This window comes from Coloeus monedula, assembly GCF_965178545.1.
Source record: "Coloeus monedula genome assembly, chromosome: W".
NCBI lineage: Eukaryota > Metazoa > Chordata > Aves > Passeriformes > Corvidae > Coloeus > Coloeus monedula.
This window is the reverse complement of record NC_138821.1, coordinates 31,589,466-31,607,708: the sequence shown is the minus strand read 5'-3', so window position 1 is coordinate 31,607,708 and position 18,243 is coordinate 31,589,466. Positions and strand designations below refer to the sequence as shown.

At 47.5% G+C, this 18,243-nt stretch overlaps 1 protein-coding gene across 1 annotated transcript in view; it reads left to right on the top strand.

Annotated features, from left to right (window-relative positions):
* The window catches only part of LOC309584585 (polycomb group RING finger protein 3-like), a gene marked incomplete at its 3' end in the record, with an annotated part of 221,660 nt that overhangs the window by 170,523 nt on the left and 32,894 nt on the right, over positions 1-18,243 (top strand). The window lies entirely within an intron of this gene.

Sequence of the window (18,243 nt, the reverse complement as noted above, 5' to 3'; positions counted from 1 at the left end):
GGACAGATGTGTTCTTCTTGGAGCGTTCTGTTTGGCTAGGTACACTTTTACTCACTGTAGCTTTCGATCGTGTAAAGACCATTGCTAAAAAAACCCCAACCAACCAAATCTCGACACAAAAATAAACTAGAAACCCCACTAGCAGGAGGATACCTACAACCCTGCCTGCTTGCCCTGCCTGCGCAAACTGCCTCGCCACGCCCTTGGAGACGTGCCCCGCTCCTGTTTGCCCGCTCCGGGTCGCCACGCTCTCTATAACCCTCTTTTAATCACACTGTGGCTGGCTGGAGGAAAGCCGGCCCTACACCTGCGCAGGAGAGAAGCACCCACCTGCTCAGCCCTCTTTTAATCACACCACCGCTGGCAGGAGGAAACCCCGCCCTATGCCTGCACCCACAGGCATACAGGCCCACATCTCAAGCATGTCAAGGTCCCTCTGGATGGCATCCTGCTCCTCCAGCATCAACTGCACCACACAGCTTGGTGTTGCTGGCAAACTTGCTGAGGGTGCAGTCAATCCCACTCTCCATGTCTCTGACAAGGATGTTAAACAGTGCCGGTCCCAATACCAACCCCTGAGGAATGCCACTCATCACTGGTCTCCACATGGACATCGAGCTGCTGACCACAGCTCTTTGAGTGTGACCATCCAGCCAATTCCTTATCCACCAAGTGGTCCACCCAACAGATCCACGCCTCTCAATTTTAGAGACAAGGATGTTGGGCAGGACCCTGTCAAATGTTTTGCACAAGTCCAAATAGATGACATCAATTGCTTTTCAGTTATCCACCAACACTGTAACCCCATCGTAGAAGGCCACCAAATTTGTCAGATGTGATTTGACCTTAGTGAAGCCATGTTGGCTGTCAACACTCAATTCCTTATTTTCCAAGTGCCTTAGCATAGTTTCCAGGAGAATCTGCTCCATGATCTTGCCAGGCAACGAGGTAAGACTGACTGGCCTATAGTTTCCCATGTCTTTTTTTCCCCCCTTTTTAAAAAATGGGGATAATGCTTCCCCTTTACTGGTCAGTGGGAACTTCACTGGACTACCACAACTTCTCAAATATGATGGATAGTGGCTTAGCCACTTCCTTCACCAGTTCCCTCAGGAGCCGTGGATGCATCTCTTAAAGTGCCATGGAATTTTGCACCTTCAGATTCCTTAAATGGTCTCGAACCTGATCTTCTCCTACAGTGGGTGGTTCTTCATTCTCCCAGTCCCTTCCTATGCCTTCTGCGATTTGGGTGGTTGTTGCAGTGGGAATACTGCAACACGATGTACCAAACCAGGAGTCCCGTGGAAAAGAAATATCTATGAACAGATTCTTGATAGATGTTTCAGAGAGGTTTATTTCCCCAGCCGCATGGCCAGGGCTCTGCCGAAGAACTCCCACAATCATGGGACCAAGGGTCCTTCTCCATGCAGGGAAACACAAAACAACCAATGGGGAACAAGGCTGACCAGGGGCTAGGAAACCCCGTCTCTGTCCCTTCAGGGCCCCTCTCCCAGGGCTACACGGCGGGGGAGGAGACCCCGACAGGTGGTGTGGCCAGAGCACTTGCTGGTGAAGGCTGAGGCAAAAGTCATTGTGTACCTCAACCTTCTCCATATCCTGGGTAACCAGGTCTCCTGTTCTCTTCCAGAGAGGGCCCACATTTTCTCTACTGTTCCTTTTATCACCAATGTACCTATAGAAGCTTTATTTGTTGCCCTTCATATCCCTGGACAGATTTCATTCTATCAGGGCTTTAGCTTTCCTAACCTGATCCCTGGCTGCACAGACAATCCTTCTGTATTTCTCCCAGGCTACCTGTTCTTGCTTCCACCCTCTAGGAGTTTTTCCAGGAGCTCCTTATTCATCCACACAGGCCTCCTGGCATTTTTGTCTGACTTCTTCTTTTCTGGGATGCATTACTCCTGAGCCCTGAGGAGGTGATCCTTGAATATTAACCAGCTTTCTTGGACCCCTCTTCCCTCCATGTCTTTATCCCATGGTAGTCTACCAAGCAGATCCTTGAAGAGACCAAAGTCTGTTCTCCTGAAGTCCAAGGTAGAGACCTTGCTGTATGCCCTCCTTGCTGACCTAAAGATCTTGAACTCCACCATTTCACGGTCACTGCAGCCAAGACTGCCCTTGAGCTTCACATTACCCATGAGCATAGTTTCCCGGAGAATCTGCTCCATGATCATGCCAGGCAATGAAGTAAGACTGACTGGCCTATAGTTCCCCATGTCTTTTTGTCTCTTTGTTGGGGAGAACAAGGTCCATGATAGTGCCTCTCCTCATTTGCTGCTTGTCATGGTTTAACCCAAGCAAGTCACCAAGCACTATGCAGCCACTTGCTCACTCCCCCACCAGCAGGATCAGGGAAAGAATTGGAAGGGTAAAACATAGAAACTCCTGGGTTGAGATAAAGACAGTTTAATAGGAAAAGCAAAAGTCGCATACACAAGCAAAGTTAAAAAAGGAATCAATACACTGCTTTCCATGGGCAGGAAGGTGTTCAGCCATCTCCAGAAGAGCAGGGCCCCATCATGCATAACGGTGCAACCCCAGCCCCCTTGCCAGCATGGCAGTATGAAAAACAGAAAAGGCCTTGGCCCTGTGTAAGCCCTACTCACCAATAACAAAAACATCACTATATTGTCAACCCTGTGTTCAGCACAAATCCAAAACACAGGCCAATACCAGCCACAGTGAAAAAAATTAACTCTACCCCAACCAAAACCAGCACACTCCTCTATCACTTGGACAAGGAAGTCATCATCATTAGAGAGGCTCTCGACATCATGGAAATTGAGACTAATGATGATAAAGTCGAGTGCCTATGTGTAAGAATCAGGGGGAAGGCCAACAAGGCTGACATGCTGGTGGGAATCTGTTATCAACCACCCAACCAGGATGAAGAGGTAGATCACTTATTCTAAAAGCAGCTGGAGGATGCTTCAAGATCACCAGCCCTTGTTCTTGTAGGTGACTTTAACCTGCCAGACATCTCCTGAGAACTCAACACAACAGAGAAGAGGCAGTCTAGGAGGTTCTTAGAGTGTATGGAAGTCAAGTTCTTGTCACAGCTGGTGAGCAAGCCTACCAGGGGAAGGACTACGCTAGACCTGCTGTTTGCAAACAGAGTTGGGCTGGTGGGAGATGTGGTGGTTGGAGGACATCCGCGGCATAGTGATCGTGAAATTATAGCGTTCTTGATATTTGGTGAAATGAGGAGGGGCATCAATAAAACTTCTACACTGGACTTCCGGAGGGCAGACTTTGGCCTATTCAAGAGACTTATTCAGAGAGTTCCTTGGGAAGCAGCCCTTAAAAACAAGGGAGTCCAGGAAAGGTTGAACGTGCTTCAAAACAGAGATCTTGAGGGCACAGGAGCAGGCTGTCCCTGTGTGCCAAAAGATGAGTCGACGAGGAAAACAACCAGCCTGGATGGACAAGGAGCTTTTGAAGGAACTAAGGAAAAAAAAGAGGGTGCATCACCTTTGGAAGGAGGGTCAGGTATCTCAGGAAATGCTTAAGGGGGTTGCTAGGTCATGTAGGAAAAAAATTAGAGGGGCAAAAGCTCAGTTAGAACACAATCTGTCCACTTCTGTAAAGGACAATAAAAAATATTTTTATAAATACATTAATGGCAAAAGGAAGGGCAAGGACAACCTCCATTCTCGATTAGATGCGGGAGGAAATTTAGTAACTAAAGATGAAGAAAAGACAGAGGTACTTAACACCTTCTTTGCCTCAGTTTTCAACAGAAAGACAGATTGTCCTCAGGACAACTGTCCTCCTGGGCTGGTAGATAGTGTCAGGGAGCAGAATAGCTCTCCTGTTATCCAGGAGGAAGCAGTCAGAGACCTGCTGAGCCACTTAGATGCTCACAAATCTATGGGACCAGATGGGATTCATCCTAGGGTGATGAGGGAGCTGGCAGATGAGCTTGAGAAGCTGCTCTCCATCATTTACCAACAGTCCTGGCTCACTGGAGGGTTCCAGATGACTGGAAGCTGGCCAATGTGATGCCCATCCACAGGAAGGGCCGGAAGGAGGATCCGGGTAACTACAGGCCTGTCAGCCTGACCTCGGTGCCCAGCAAGATTATGGAACAGATCATCTTGAGTGGCATCACACAGCACCTACAGGATGGCTGAGGGATAAGACCCAGCCAACACGGGTTTATGAGGGGCAGGTCATGTTCGGCCAATCTGATCTCCTTTAATGACCAGGTGACCCACCTGGTGGATGCAGGAAGGGCTGTGGATGTTGTCTACCTGGACTTCAGCAAGGCCTTTGACACTGTCTTCCACAGCATACTCCTGGAAAAGCTGGCAGCCCACAGCTTGGACAGGAGCACTCTTTTCTGGGTTAAGAACTGGCTGGATGGCTTGGCCCAGAGAGTGGTGGTGAACAGTGCTGCATCCAATTGGTGGCCAGTCACTACTGGTGTCCCTCAGGGATGTGTGCTGGGGCTAGTTTTGTTTAATATCTTCATTGATGATCTGGACGAGGGGGTTGAGTCCACCATCATCAAATTTGCAGATGACACTAAGCTGGGAGCGTGTGTCAATCTCTTGGAGGGTAGGAGGGCTCTGCAAAGGGACCTGGACAGGCTGGATAGGTGGGCCAAGTCCAACAACATGAGATTTAGCAAGTCCAAGTGTCGAGTCCTGCACTTTGGTCACAACAATCCTCTGCAGCACTACAGGCTGGGGACAGTGTGGCTGGACAGTGGCCAGGCAGAAAGGGACCTGGGGGCACTGATGGACAGCAGGCTGGACATGAGCCAGCAGTGTGCCCAGGTGGCCAAGAAGGCCAATAGCATCCTGGCCTGCATCAGGAATAGTGTAGCCATCAGGACCAGGGAAATGATTGTTCTCCTGTACTCAGCACCGGTGAGGCCGCACCTCGAGTGCTGTGTCCAGTTCTGGGCCCCTCAATTTTAGGAAGGACGTTGAGATGCTCGAACGTGCCCAGAGGAGGGCAACAAGGCTGGTGCGGGGCTTGGAACACAAGTCCTATGAGGACCGGCTGAGGGAGCTGGGGTTGTTCAGCCTGGAAAAAAGGAGGCTCAGGGGAGACCTTATCACTCTCTACAACTCCCTGAAAGGTGGTTGTAGGCAGGTGGGGGTCAGTCTCTTCTCCCAGGCAACCACTGACAGAACAAGAGGACACAAGCTTCCCCAGAGGAAGTTTAGCTTAAATGTCAGAAAAATATTCTTCACTGAAAGAGTGATTGGGCACTGGAATGGTCTGCCCATGGAGGTGGTGGAGTCACCATCCCTGGATGTGTTTTAAAAAAGACTGGATGTGGCACTCAGTGCCATGGTTTAGTTGATGAGGAGGTGTTCGGTTAGGTTATAGGTTGATCTTGATCTCAGAGGTCTTTTCCAACCTAGTTCTTTCTGTGATTCCATGATTATTAATGCATTTCAGGAATATCCTGGATTTCCTGTGCCCTGCTGTGTTGTCCCTTCAACAGATATCAGGATGGTTGAAGTCCCCCATGAGGACCAGGGCTTGTGAATGTGAGGCTGCTCCTATCTGTCTATCAAGAGCCTCATCCTCTTGGTCTTCCTTGTCAGACAGCCTGTAGTAGACCCCCACTGTAATGTCACCTGCCCTTGCCTTCACTTTAATCCTGACACAAGCTCTCAATCAGTTCCTCATCCATCCCCTGGTAGAGCTTTATGCTCTCCAACTGGTCATTGAAAAGAGGGCAAGACCCCTTCCTCATCTCCCCTGCCTGTCATAGAATCATAAAATCATGCAATCATGGAATATTTAGGTTGGAAGAAATCTCTAAGATCATCGAGTACAAGCACTAACCCAACATTGCCAAGTCCTCCACTAAACCATGTCCCTAAGTGCCACATATACACATCTTTTAAATACTTCCAGGATTGGTAACTCAACCAATCTCCCTGGGCAGCCTTTTCCAATGCCTGACCACCCTTTTGGTGAAGAAATTTTTCCAAATTGCCAATCTAAACCTCCCCTTGTGCAACTTGAGGCCAGTTCCTCTTATCCTATTGCTTTTTACCTGGGAGAATAGACTGACCCCCACCATGCTACAACCTCCTTTTCAGTAATTTTGGACAGTAATAAGATCTTCCCCGAGTCTCCTTTTCTCCAGGCTAAATAACCCTAGTTCCCTCAGCTGCTCCTCATAGGACTCGTGCTCTAATCCTTTCATAAACTATGTTGCCATTCTTTGGACATGCTGCAGCACCTCAATATCTTTCTTGTAGTGAGGGGCCCAAAACTGAATACAGTATACGAGGTGCAGCTTCACCAGTGCTAAGCACAGGGGGACGATCACTACCCTAGTCCTGCTGGTCACGAAATTTCTGATACAGGCCAGGATGCCATTGACTTTCTTGAACATCTGGGCACAGTGATGGCTCATGTTCAGCCAACTGTCAATCAGCACTCCCAGGTCCTTTTACGCTGGGCTGCTTTTCAGCCACTCTTCCCCAAGCCTGTAGTGTTGCATAGAGTGCGGGAGCTTGGGTGGGGTCGGCGGACGGTCAGGACGGATGGAGACGAGAGATCTCTGAAGTCAGATCTTGGAACATGCGGTTTATTGCAAAGGGCGTGGGTATAGGGGCACTGCTTAGAGTTGCCAGACGCAGCTCGGAGCAGGCCCAAGAGAGCAAGTGGGTAAGTAAAGAAAGAGAGAGAGAGAGAGAGGAATAAGAGAGTGTAGTAAGAGTGGAGTAAGAGTGTCTGAAGTCCTGGTTACAATACAATAAATCATCTTCTGTACTGAATATTCTAATTGTCACTAACCAATCTAATACAAGATACAAATCCTATAGCATTTACATGCAGCCTATAAGAGTTCTTATATTACCATAGAGTCTTACATCTTAACTTCTAAAAACTACTCTTTGGACCCCTTCTGCTGAGCTAGTAGGGTCTGCTCTGACCCTTGGACCTGCCTGCAAGCAGAGGGTATTGTTCAATCAAGAGGGGATTACCTTCAGTCGGCCATACCATTGTTTTCCAGTTGTTCAGTAACTAAGACTTGGTATTTCAAAGGTGGCTTTCATTTCGATGTCGCTTATAGTTTTCATATTCTCAAAATCTTTTGTCAGGCAATCATATTTATAAGGCTTTCCTGTTTCATCTTCCCCAACAATATAGTTCACAGAATCACAGAATTCACTAGGCTGGAAAAAACCTTTGAGATCATCGAGTCCAACCTATGACCTAACACCACTTTGTCAACTAGACCATGGCACTAAGTGCCACATACAGTCATTTCTTGAACACCTCCAGGGATGGTGACTCCACCTCCCTGTGCAGCCCATTCCAATGCCCAATCACTCTTTCTGTAAAGAACTTCTTCCTTATGTCCAGCCTAAACCTCCTCTGGTGCAGCTTAAGACTCTGTCCTATTGTCCTGTTGCTGGTTGCCTTGTAGAATAGACTGACCCCCATCTGGCTACACCCTCCTTTCAGGGAGTTGTAGAGAGTGATAAGGTCTCCCCGAGCCTCCTTTATTCCAGGCTGAACAACCCCAGCTCCCTCAGCCGGTCCTCATAGGACTTGTGTTCTAGACCCTTCACCAGCCTTGTTGCCCTTCTCTGGACATACTCCAGCATCTCAACGTCCTTCCTAAAATTGAGGGGCCCAGAACTGGACACAGCACTCAAGGTGTGGCCTCACCGGTGCTGAGTACAGGAGAACAATAATTTCCCTGGTCCTGCTGGCCATACTATTCCTGATGCAGGCCAGGATGCCATTGGCCTTCTTGGCCACCTGGGCACACTGCTGGCTCATGTCCAGCCTGCTGTCCATCAGTGCCCCCAGGTCCCTTTCTGCCTGGCCACTGTCCAGCCACACTGTCTCCAGCCTGTAGCGCTGCAGAGGATTGTTGTGACCAAAGTGCAGGACCGGTCACTTGGTCTTGTTAAACCTCATTGTTGGATTCTGCCCATTGATCCAGCCTGTCCAGGTCCCTTTGCAGAGTCCTCCTATCCTCCAGCCCATCATCTTGGTATCATCTGCAAACTTGCTGAGGGTACACTTGATCCCCTTGCCCAGATCGTTGATAGAGATATTGAAAAGAACTGGCCCCAATACTGAGCCTTGGAGAACACCGCTTGTGACTGGCCACCAACTGGATTTAACTCTATTCACCACCATTCTTTGGGCCCAGCCATCCAGACAGTTTTTTACCCACTGAAGCGTACACCTGTCCAAGACATGAACAGTCAGTTTCTCCAGGAGAAATGGTGTCAAAGGCTTTATTAAAGTCCAGGTAGACAACATCCACAGCCTTTCCCTCATCCACTAAGTGGGTCACTTTCTTGTAAAAGGAGATCAGGTTGGTCAAGCAGGACCTGCTTTTCATAAACCCATGCTGACTGGGCCTGGTCCCCTAGTTGTCCTGTTCGTGCTGCATGATGGCAGAAAAGGATCTGGGGGTATTGGTCGACAGCTGTCTGAACATGAGCCAGCAGTTTTACTAGGTGTCCAAGAAGGCCAATGGCATCCTGGATTGTATCAGAAATAGTATGGCCAGCAGGACTAGGGAAGTGATTGTCTCCCAGTACTCAGTACTGGTAAGGCCACACCTCAAATACTGTGTTCAGTTTTGGGCCCCTGTAAGGAGTTAGAATGCAGTTGCCTGTCTCAAACACTGTTAAGGCCACAGAAAGAACTTGTCATAAGGCACGCTAGCCACCGCAATGGTAACTTGAGATAAGCACAGAAGGGAGGAATTTGCAATGACTATCTTCTGCTTGATCTCTCTTTCTCTCTCCCCCCACCCTTTTCTATTTCTTTCTATCTCTCTACCTCACATTTTTTGTTAAATAAAATCCATATTGTTGACTTTGGCATATGGTCTCGTTTACACCTTAATTTGGGCAGAGGTAACTCTCACTAATTAGATGGTAACAACCCCTTATTACAAGCAAGATGTTGAGGTGCTGGAGTGTGTTCAAGAAGGGCAACGAAGCCAATGAAAGTACTAGAGAACAAATCTTATGAGGAGCAGCTGGGTGAACTGGGGTTCTTTAGTCTGGAGAAAAGGAGGCTCAGGGGAGACCTTATTGCTCTCTACAACTACCTGAAAGGACTTTATCGCTAATAGGGTGTTGGTCTCTTCTCGCAGGTAACAAGCAATAGGACTAGAGGAAATGGCCTCAAGTTGTACCAGGGAAGGTTTAGATTAGATATAAGGAAAAAATTATTCACTGAAAGGGTGGCTAGGCATTGGAACAGGCTGTCTATGGAAGTAGTGGAATCACCATAATTGGAAGTGTTAAAAAAACATGTGAATGTGGTACTTGGAGTTATGGTTTAGTGTCGAACACAGTTGTGATAGGTTAGTAGTTGGACTCAATGTTCTTAGAGGTCTTTTCCAACCCTAACAATTCTATGATTCTATGACACTCAGGATGATCTGTTCAATGACCTTCCCCAGCACCAAGGTCTGACTGACAGACCTGTAATTTCACGGATTCTCCTTCCAGCCCTTCTTGTAGATGGATGTCACATTTGTTAACTTCCAGTCAACTAGGACCTCGTTGGTTATCCAGGACTGCCAATAGATAATTGAAAGTGGCTTGTTGAGCACTTACATCATCTCCCTCAGTCCCTTTGGGTAGATCCCATCCAGCCCCATAGACTTGTGTGTGTCTAAGCAATGTAGGAGGTCACTGACCATTTCCTCCTGGATTATGAGGGCTTCATTCTTCTACTCACCCCTGTCTTCCAGCTCAGGGGGCTGGGTACCCAAAGAGTAAGTGGTCTTATTCTTAAAGACTGAGGCAAAGAAGACATTAAGTACCTGAGACTTTTCCTTATTCTTTGTCACTATGTTTCCCCCTGCATCCCGTAAAGGACGGAGATTCTCCTTAGCCCTCCTTTAGTCGTTAATGTATTTATAGATGCATTTTTATTGTCTTTCAGTGGCTAAATTAAGTTCTATTCAGGCTTTGGCCCTTCTAACATTCTCCCCAAGTAACCTCATGACATCATTGTAGTCCGTCTGAGTTACCTGTTCCTTCTTCCAAAGTTCATGAACACTCCTTTTTTTTTCCGAGTTCCAGCCAAAGCTCTGTTCAGACAGGCCGGTCTTTCCAGATGTCTTGTCTTACGGCACATGTGTACAGCCTGCTCCCGCACATTTAACATTTGCTTCTTGAAGAATGTCCAGTCTTCCTGGACTCCTTTTCCCTTCAGGACTGCCCCCAAGGGCCTCTGTCAACCAGTGTCCTAAACAGGCCAAAGTCTGCCCTCTGGAATTCCAAGGTAGCAGTTCTACTGAGCCCCCTCCTTTTTTCTCCAAGAGAAAACTTCGTTATCACTATGCCCAAGATGGCCTCCAACCATCACATCACCCAGCAGTGCTCTGTTCACAAACAACAGTTCCTCCCTAAATAGCCTGTATCCTTCAATTTCAATCCTCCAGACATAAGAACCATTCCACAACATCTCTGTGATGCCAATAAGATCAGAGCCCTGCAGGTGTGTGAATGCCTCTAATTCCTCTTGTTTAATCCACATGCTACGTGCATTTGCATAGAGGCATTTAAGTTGGGACCCTGATGATGCCGACTTTATGTCTGGAGTGGCTGGAATTCCTTTGTGCTGCCCTTCAGGTGCTCAGAATTGATTATAACACTTGGACACTACTGAAAGACTGATTTAGTTGAAAACAGCACATATACTTTATTCTGCTTCTCTACTCTGAGTTAAACTCAGCATCATGTAGTACCAGCTGATGCCACCTTCCCTGAAGAGAGTACATAATTGGACTGTTTGTGGGAAGAAATCATGGTAGAGGGCAAGGAAAGAACCAAGGCGTTTCTATCCTCTGCAAGTTCTGTCATGTCAGATTCTAAAGCTAGAACACATAAAGGCAGGCATATGAAAACAGCCTCTTTTCCTTCTTTGTTGGTATTAGTCACAGTCCCCCTCCATCCAGTCTGACTCTCAAACTGACATCTCTGAATCTTGAAAACTTCCAAGGATGGTGATGCCATAACTTCTTTGGGCAACTTGTTCTAGTGCTTAATTATCCATGTAAAGATTTTTTTCTCCTCATATCCATTCAGAAATTCCACTGTTTCCACTGATGACCATTGTCTCTCATTCTCCCACCATGCATCTCAGTAAAGAGCCTAGCTCTATCTTCTCTATAGGCTTCTTTTAGGTGTTGGAAGGCTGTAACTATGTCCCCCTTATGCCTTCTTAAACATAAATAGGTCCAATTCCCTCAACCTCTCCTTATAGGGCCTATATTCAAGCACCCTGAACCATCTTAGTGACCCTCTGCTGTACTTGCTCAAGTTTATCAACATTTTTCTTGTACTGAAGGGGCCAAAACTGGATGCAGCATTCCAGATGTGGTCCAATGAGTACTGAGCAAAGGGGAATAATCACTTAGAATCATAGAATCATAAAATGGAAGGTTGAAAGTTAAGGGACCCTCAAAGATCATCTAGTCCAAGCCTCCTGCCATGGGCAGGGACACCTTCCACTAGACCAGGTTGCTCAAAGCCCCATCCAACCTGACCTTGAACATTTCCAAGGATAGGACATCCATACCTTCTCTGGGCAGTCTGTTCCAGTGTCTCACCACCCTCATCATGAAGAATTTCTTGCTTATATCCAATCAGAATCTACCCTCTTTCAGTTTAAAACTGGTCCATCTTGTCCTGTCACTACAGGCCCTGGTAAAAAGTCTATCTCCATCTTTCTTATAAGCTCCCTTCATAGGAGGCCACAATAATGTCTCCCTGGAACTGTCTCTTGCCAAGCTGAACAACTTCAACTCTTTCAGCCTTTCTTCAGAGGAGAGGTGTTGAGCCCTCTGATCATTTTCATTGCCCTTCTCTGGATCTACTCTAACAGGTCCATGTCTTTCTTGTACTGGGGTCCCCAGATCTGGATGCAGTACTCCAGGTGGGGTGTCATGAGACCAGAGTAGACCGGCAGAATCACCTCCCTCGACCTGCTGGTCACACTTCTTTTCATGCAGCCCAGGATACGATTTGCTTTCTGTTCTGCAAGTGCACATTGCCAACTCATGCAATTTTTCATCCACCAGTATCCCTAACTCCTTCTCTACAGGGCTGCTCTCAATACGTTCATCACTCAGCCTGTACTAATACTGGGGATTGCCCCAAATGAGATGCAGGACCCTGCACTTGGCCTTGTTGAACTTCATAAGATTTGCAGGGGCCCGCTGCTAAAGCCTTTCAAGGTCCCTCTGGATGGCATCCCTCCCCTCTAGTGAATGAACTGCACCACATGGCTTGTTGTCTGCAAACTTGCTGATGGCGCACTCAATCCCACTGTCTGTGTCATTGATGAAGATATGGTACTGATAGTTAGATAGCATTTGTCCTAGTACAGACCACTGAGGGACATTACTTGTCACTGGTTTCCACTTGAACATTGTTCCATTGACTTCCTTCTGTTTACTGGCTGTGCTTTTGTTGATATATCCCAGTATCCTGTTAGGCTTTATCACTGCCAGAGCACACTGCTGATTCATGTTCAACTTGCTTTCCACCAGCACCTCCAGGTTCTTTTCAGGAGAGCTGCTACCCAACTTGTAACATCTCATGACTTTGCTGTTATTCTGGTTGAATTTCATGAGATTCTTGTCAGCCCATGCTTCTAGCTGGTATAAGTCTGTCTGAATGGCAGCCCCATCCCCAAGTGTGTCATCTGCATTCCCCCAGTTTGGTGTCATCCACAAGCTTGATGAGATGGATTTTGTGTCCTCCTTCAGATCACTGATAAAGACATTCAACAGCACAGGTCCCAAGATAGACCCCTGCAATAATCCTCATCACTGGCCTCTGTGTAGAGGCCATTAACTTCTACCCTTTGAGCCTGACAATGCACCTGAGTTTTTATTACCTCATCCCGCAGCCGTATTGAGGAGGAGAGATATCCAGCAGGCAGGAATTGTGCAGCAAGATTGATTTATTTAATTATTTTACAAACTCTTTTATATACTTTTCCTTCATAGACTAATTGGACAAAGGATCAGCCATCCTGATGGTGGATTGGCTAGAAATCCTAAACATCCACTGTCAAAATATTTTCCTACTGTACTATAAACAAAGCTCGGCAAGGTCACAGGTGTTCATGGTTTATAAACTCTGTGAATATCTTCTGTGAGAGAGAAAAGTATCCCATGGACTTAGAAAGTAGCAAGAAAAATTCTTGCTAGCAGCATTTTTGTATCCACAAGTCTTCACCCATCAGGTAGCCCACCCATCCAGACCATAATGCCCCAAATTGGATACAAGGATGGTGTGCAAGATGGTGCTGAAAGCCTTGCTTAAGTCAAGGTTGATGACATCCACTGTTCTTTCCTCATCCATGAATCTAGTAATTTCATTAAAGAAAACAATCAGATTGGTCAAGCATGATTTTTTTTCCCTTGGGGATTGGGAATCATGGATTTACCTTTGCCTTTATGTGTCCATAATGGCCTCCTGGACCTGCTTCATGACTTGCCCAGGAATCACCACAGTGAGGCTGACTGGCTTCTAGTACCCTAGATAGTCCTTTTTGCCCTTTTTGAAGATTTAATACAACATTTCTCCAGTCATTGGGTACCTTCCCTAATTTCTGTAACCTTTCAGGGATGATAGTGTGGGCTCACAAGGACATCAGCAAACTCTTGTGGCACACTTGAATGCAACTCATCTGGTTCCACGGGTTGAGATCCCTTACTCAATTCTCCTCTGCTATTGGCAGTTTGCCTCCTCCTTGAACCCTGTCTCTAGGCACAAAATGCTCTGGAGAACCTTATTGATGAAAACTGAGGCACTGAGTACCTCAACCTTATCTGCAGGCACTGCCACTAAAGTGTACACCCCATGCAGCAGTGGGCTCACATTTACCTTATTTATTTTTTATTGATAAATGATGCCAAACTGAGTTTTGCTTTTATATATTCTTCAGATATATTTTTAGTTCTGTAGCCTATTATTGTACAACTATATAGATTCTTAGCTGGTATTTTTCAACCCTGTTAGACAGAAAGACAAAACACATTCCTAAGACCCTATCCTAATCTTGCTTCTTCTGAGAACCAAGGTCGAACCACCCTCCCAAGATATTTTCTCATTAAAAAAGTAGAGCTAGTAGCAAAAGAGGGGCTTCAGAAGAGGGTCGAACCAAGAAGGGGAATTACCTCATCATCCGTGCTTCTAATTGGGGATTCTTGTCAATTATGCTAATTTGCTAAACTTAGCAACAAATCACGGAATCATTTAGGTTGGAAAAAGCCTCTAAGATCATCAAGTCCAACCTATGACCGATCACCACCTTGTCAACTAGACCATGGCACTAAGTGCCACATCCAGTCTTTTCTTGAACACCTCCAGGGACGGTGACTCCACCTCCCTGGGCAGTCCATTCCAATGTTTATCAACCATTTCTGTGAAGAAATTCCTTCTAATGTCCAACCTGAACCTCCCCTGGTGCAGCTTGAGACTATGTCGTCTTGTCCTGTCACTAGTTTCCTGGCAGAAGAGGCCAACCCCCACCTTGCTGCAGCCTCCTTTCAGGTAGAGAGTGATAATGTCTCCCCATAGCTTCCTTTTTTCCAGGCTAAACAACCCCAGTTCCCTCAGCCACTCTTCACAGGACTTGTGCTCTAGACCCTTCGCCAGCTTCGTTGCCCTTCTCTGGACACACTCCAGCACCTCAATGTCTTTCTTGTACTGAGGGACCCAGAACTGAACACAGTACTGTTGGCCACACTATTTTTGATATAAACCAGGATGCCATTGGCCTTCTTGGCCACCTGGGCACACTCTGGCTCATGTTCAGCTGACTGTCAACCAGCACCTCCAGCTCCTTTTCTGCTGCGCTGCTTTCCAATCACTCTTCCCCCAGCCTGTAGCACTGCATGGGGTTGTGACTGCAGTGTAGGACCTGGCACTTGGCCTTGTGGAACCTCATACCATTGGCCTCAGCCTGTCCAGATCCCTCTGGAGAGCCTTCCTACCCTCCAGCAGATCAACACTCCCACCCAACTTAGTGTTGTCCACAAACATATTGAGGATCCACTCGATCCCCTTATCCAGATCATTGATAAAGATATAGTGAGCCTTTGGGAACAACACTAGTGACCAGTCATCAAACAGATGAGCCACCATTCACCACCATTCTCTGGGCCCAGCCATCCAGCCAGTTCTTAACCCAGAAAAGAGTGCACCTGTCCAAGCCATGGGCTGCCAGCTTTTCCCAGAAGAATGCCATGAGAGACAGTATCAAAGGCTCTGTTGAAGTCCAGATAGACTACATTCACAGCCTTTCCCTCATCCACTAGGTGGGTCACCTGGTCATAAAAGGAGATCAGGTTGGTGTCTCGGTTTTGAAAGACAGGTGTCTGCTAAGGAAGGCAGAAGCCTCCCTTGAAGTGGCAGATATAACCCCTTTTCCCTCTGAGTTATTATCTTTTGAAATCAAGGGCCTTTAGGCAAAGATGTGGGAAATAGGAATAACAGTTCTTTACTATATATATATATATATATGTATATAACCAGTCAAACAAAACAACAACAACTATGGCAGTAACAGCAAACACAAACCCAGTCCCAGCCTTCTCGGCTGTCAGGCTATTTCCCCTCGGGTGAAGTTCCGCTCGCAGCCGGCAGGGGCGCTGGCGGCTCCCAGTGAGGAGGGCAGGTGCGATGGTTCCCCCGCGGCTGCAGGGGGCGCTACGGAGCGAGCTCGGGGAGCACGCGGCACTGGTGCCCCGGGGATCCCGGGGAAGGATGGAACAAAGGCTTTACAAACCCCTGGGCAGCCGATCCCGGACTCTCGGGAACAGCAGGCTGGAACGGCAGGCTAGAGCGGCAGGCTGGAGCAGCAGGCACAAACACAAATCCCGGGTGGCAGACGAGATGTATCCAAAAGGGGAACCCCCCGGAGGTCCACGCAGGCAGGGAGAGCACGGCTACAACGCAGTGAAAGCTCGAAGCAGCAGCGGGGCAGGGCGGCCACAGCCTGGCCTCCAGCAGGGCAGGGAAAGCGGCTTTTGGGGTCCCGGCGTTGTTTCCAGCAGAAAGAAAAACGGCCGGAAAAAAAAGAAGCAGCAGCTCCTTTCTCTGCAGCTTCTCTCTCCCGACGCTGAGAGCGAACTGACCCCACATCCAGGTGTAAACAAAGGAGTAGCCAGGCCCGCCCCACCCTCCTTTTTGTCTTTCTTAAGTACAGCTATTTGTCCCCTAGCAACATGCATATGGGAGAAAATTCCTTTAACAGGAAAAAAACTAAGACTAAACTAAAACCCCAACAGTTGGTCAGGCAGGACTTGCCTTTCCTAAACCCATGCTGACTGGACCTGATCCCTTGGTTGTCCTCTATGTGCCATGTGATCGTGCTCAAGATGATCTGCTCTATAGTCTTGCTGGGCACCAAGGTCAGCCTGACAGGCCTGTACTTCCCCAGATCTTCCTTCTGGCCCTTCTTGTGGATGGGCATCACATTGGTCAACCTCCAGTCTGGGACCCCCTTGGTTAGCCAGGACTGATGATAAATGATGGAGAGTGGCTTGGTGAGCTCTTCCACCAGCTTCCTCAGTATCCTTGGGTGAATCCCATCTGGTCCCATAGACTTATGAGTATCTAAATGGCTCAGCATGTTGCTAATTATTTCCTTCTGGATTGCAGTGGGTCAATAATGTAGCAGTACAATTTCCTGTTGATGTCCCTTGCCAGTTTCAGCTCCAGCTGAGCTTTGGCTTTCCACAAACCATCCCTGTATACCCAAGCAATGTTTCTGTATTTCTTCACTGTAGCCTGCCCCCACTTCTACCTCCTGTATATGTCCTTTTTCTCATGAGCTCCCTGTTTAGCCAAGAAGCTCTCCTAATACATGCACTCATTTTTTCTGAGTATTTGGCTGGACTATTCTCATGCTTAAAGGATATTGTCCTTAAAGACTTGTCATCTCTTGAGCTCATTTGCCCTTCAGAGATATCTCTCATGGGGTTCCACTTACCAGCTTCCTGAAAAAAAAGCAAATTTTCTGCTCTACTGAAGTCCATGGTCTGTACTCTGCTACTTGATTTCCCTGCTCCCTCAAGGATCTTGAACTTCATTATTTCATGGTTGCTGCAACCAAGGCTGCCATCGATTATCACATCCCCAAAAAGTTCTTCCTGTTTGGTGAGTAGTAGATCCAGCTCTATGTCACCTATGGTTGACTTTTCACAGAATCACAGAATGTGTCAGGTTGGAAGGGATCACAGTGGGTCATCTGGTCCAACCTCCCTGCTCAAGCAGGGTCATCCTAGAGCACATTGCACAGAATTACATCCAGATGGTTCTTGAATATCTCCAGTGAGGGACACTCCACAACCTGGGCAATCTGTTCCAGTGCCCCATCACCTGCACAGTAAAGAAGTTTTTCCTCATGTTCAGGTGGAACTTCCTGTGCATCAGTTTCTTCCCAATGCCTCTTGTCCTATTGCTTGGCACCACCAAGAAGAGCCTGGCTTCATCTTCTTGGCACCCTCCCTTCAGATATTTATAGACATTGATGAGGTCCCTCTCAGTCATCTCTTCTTAAGGCTGAACAGGCCCAACTCCCTCAGCCTTTCCTCCTAAGAGATGCTCCAAATCAAAGCAACTTTGTCAGCCTCTGCTGGACCTGCTCCAGGAGCTCCATGTCTCTCTTGTACTGAGGAGCTCAGAACTGGACACAGCACTCCAGTTGAGGCCTCATCGGGGCTGAGCAGAGGGGAAGAATCACCCCCCTGACCTGCTGACAATGCTCTTCTTAATGCACCCCAGGATACCATTGGCCTTCTTGGCCACAAGGGCACGCTGCTGGCTCATGGACAGTTTGTTGTCCACCAGGATCCCCAGGTTCTTCTCCGCAGAGCTGCTTTCCAGCAGGTCAGCCCCAGCCTGTACTAGTGCATGGGGTTATTCTTCGCCAGGTGCAGGACCCTGCATTTGCCCTTTGTTGAATTTCAGACAGTTTTTCTCTGCCTGTCTCTGCAACCTGTCAAGCTTCTTCTGAAGGGCTACACAGGCCCTTCAGTTGAGTTTGTGTTTAAACTCATTAGTCCATGGCACCAGCCTCTGTTTTTACAACTTACTTGGTTCATATTGAAATGTAAGAATGTTCATTCAACAGTATTTGTGTTTCAGGTGTCCTCCCTCCCCCTTTAAGGGAATATGGCATTTTTGGGGAAACAATGTACTGGTATGTCCAGTGAAAAATATGTTTTGAGGAGAA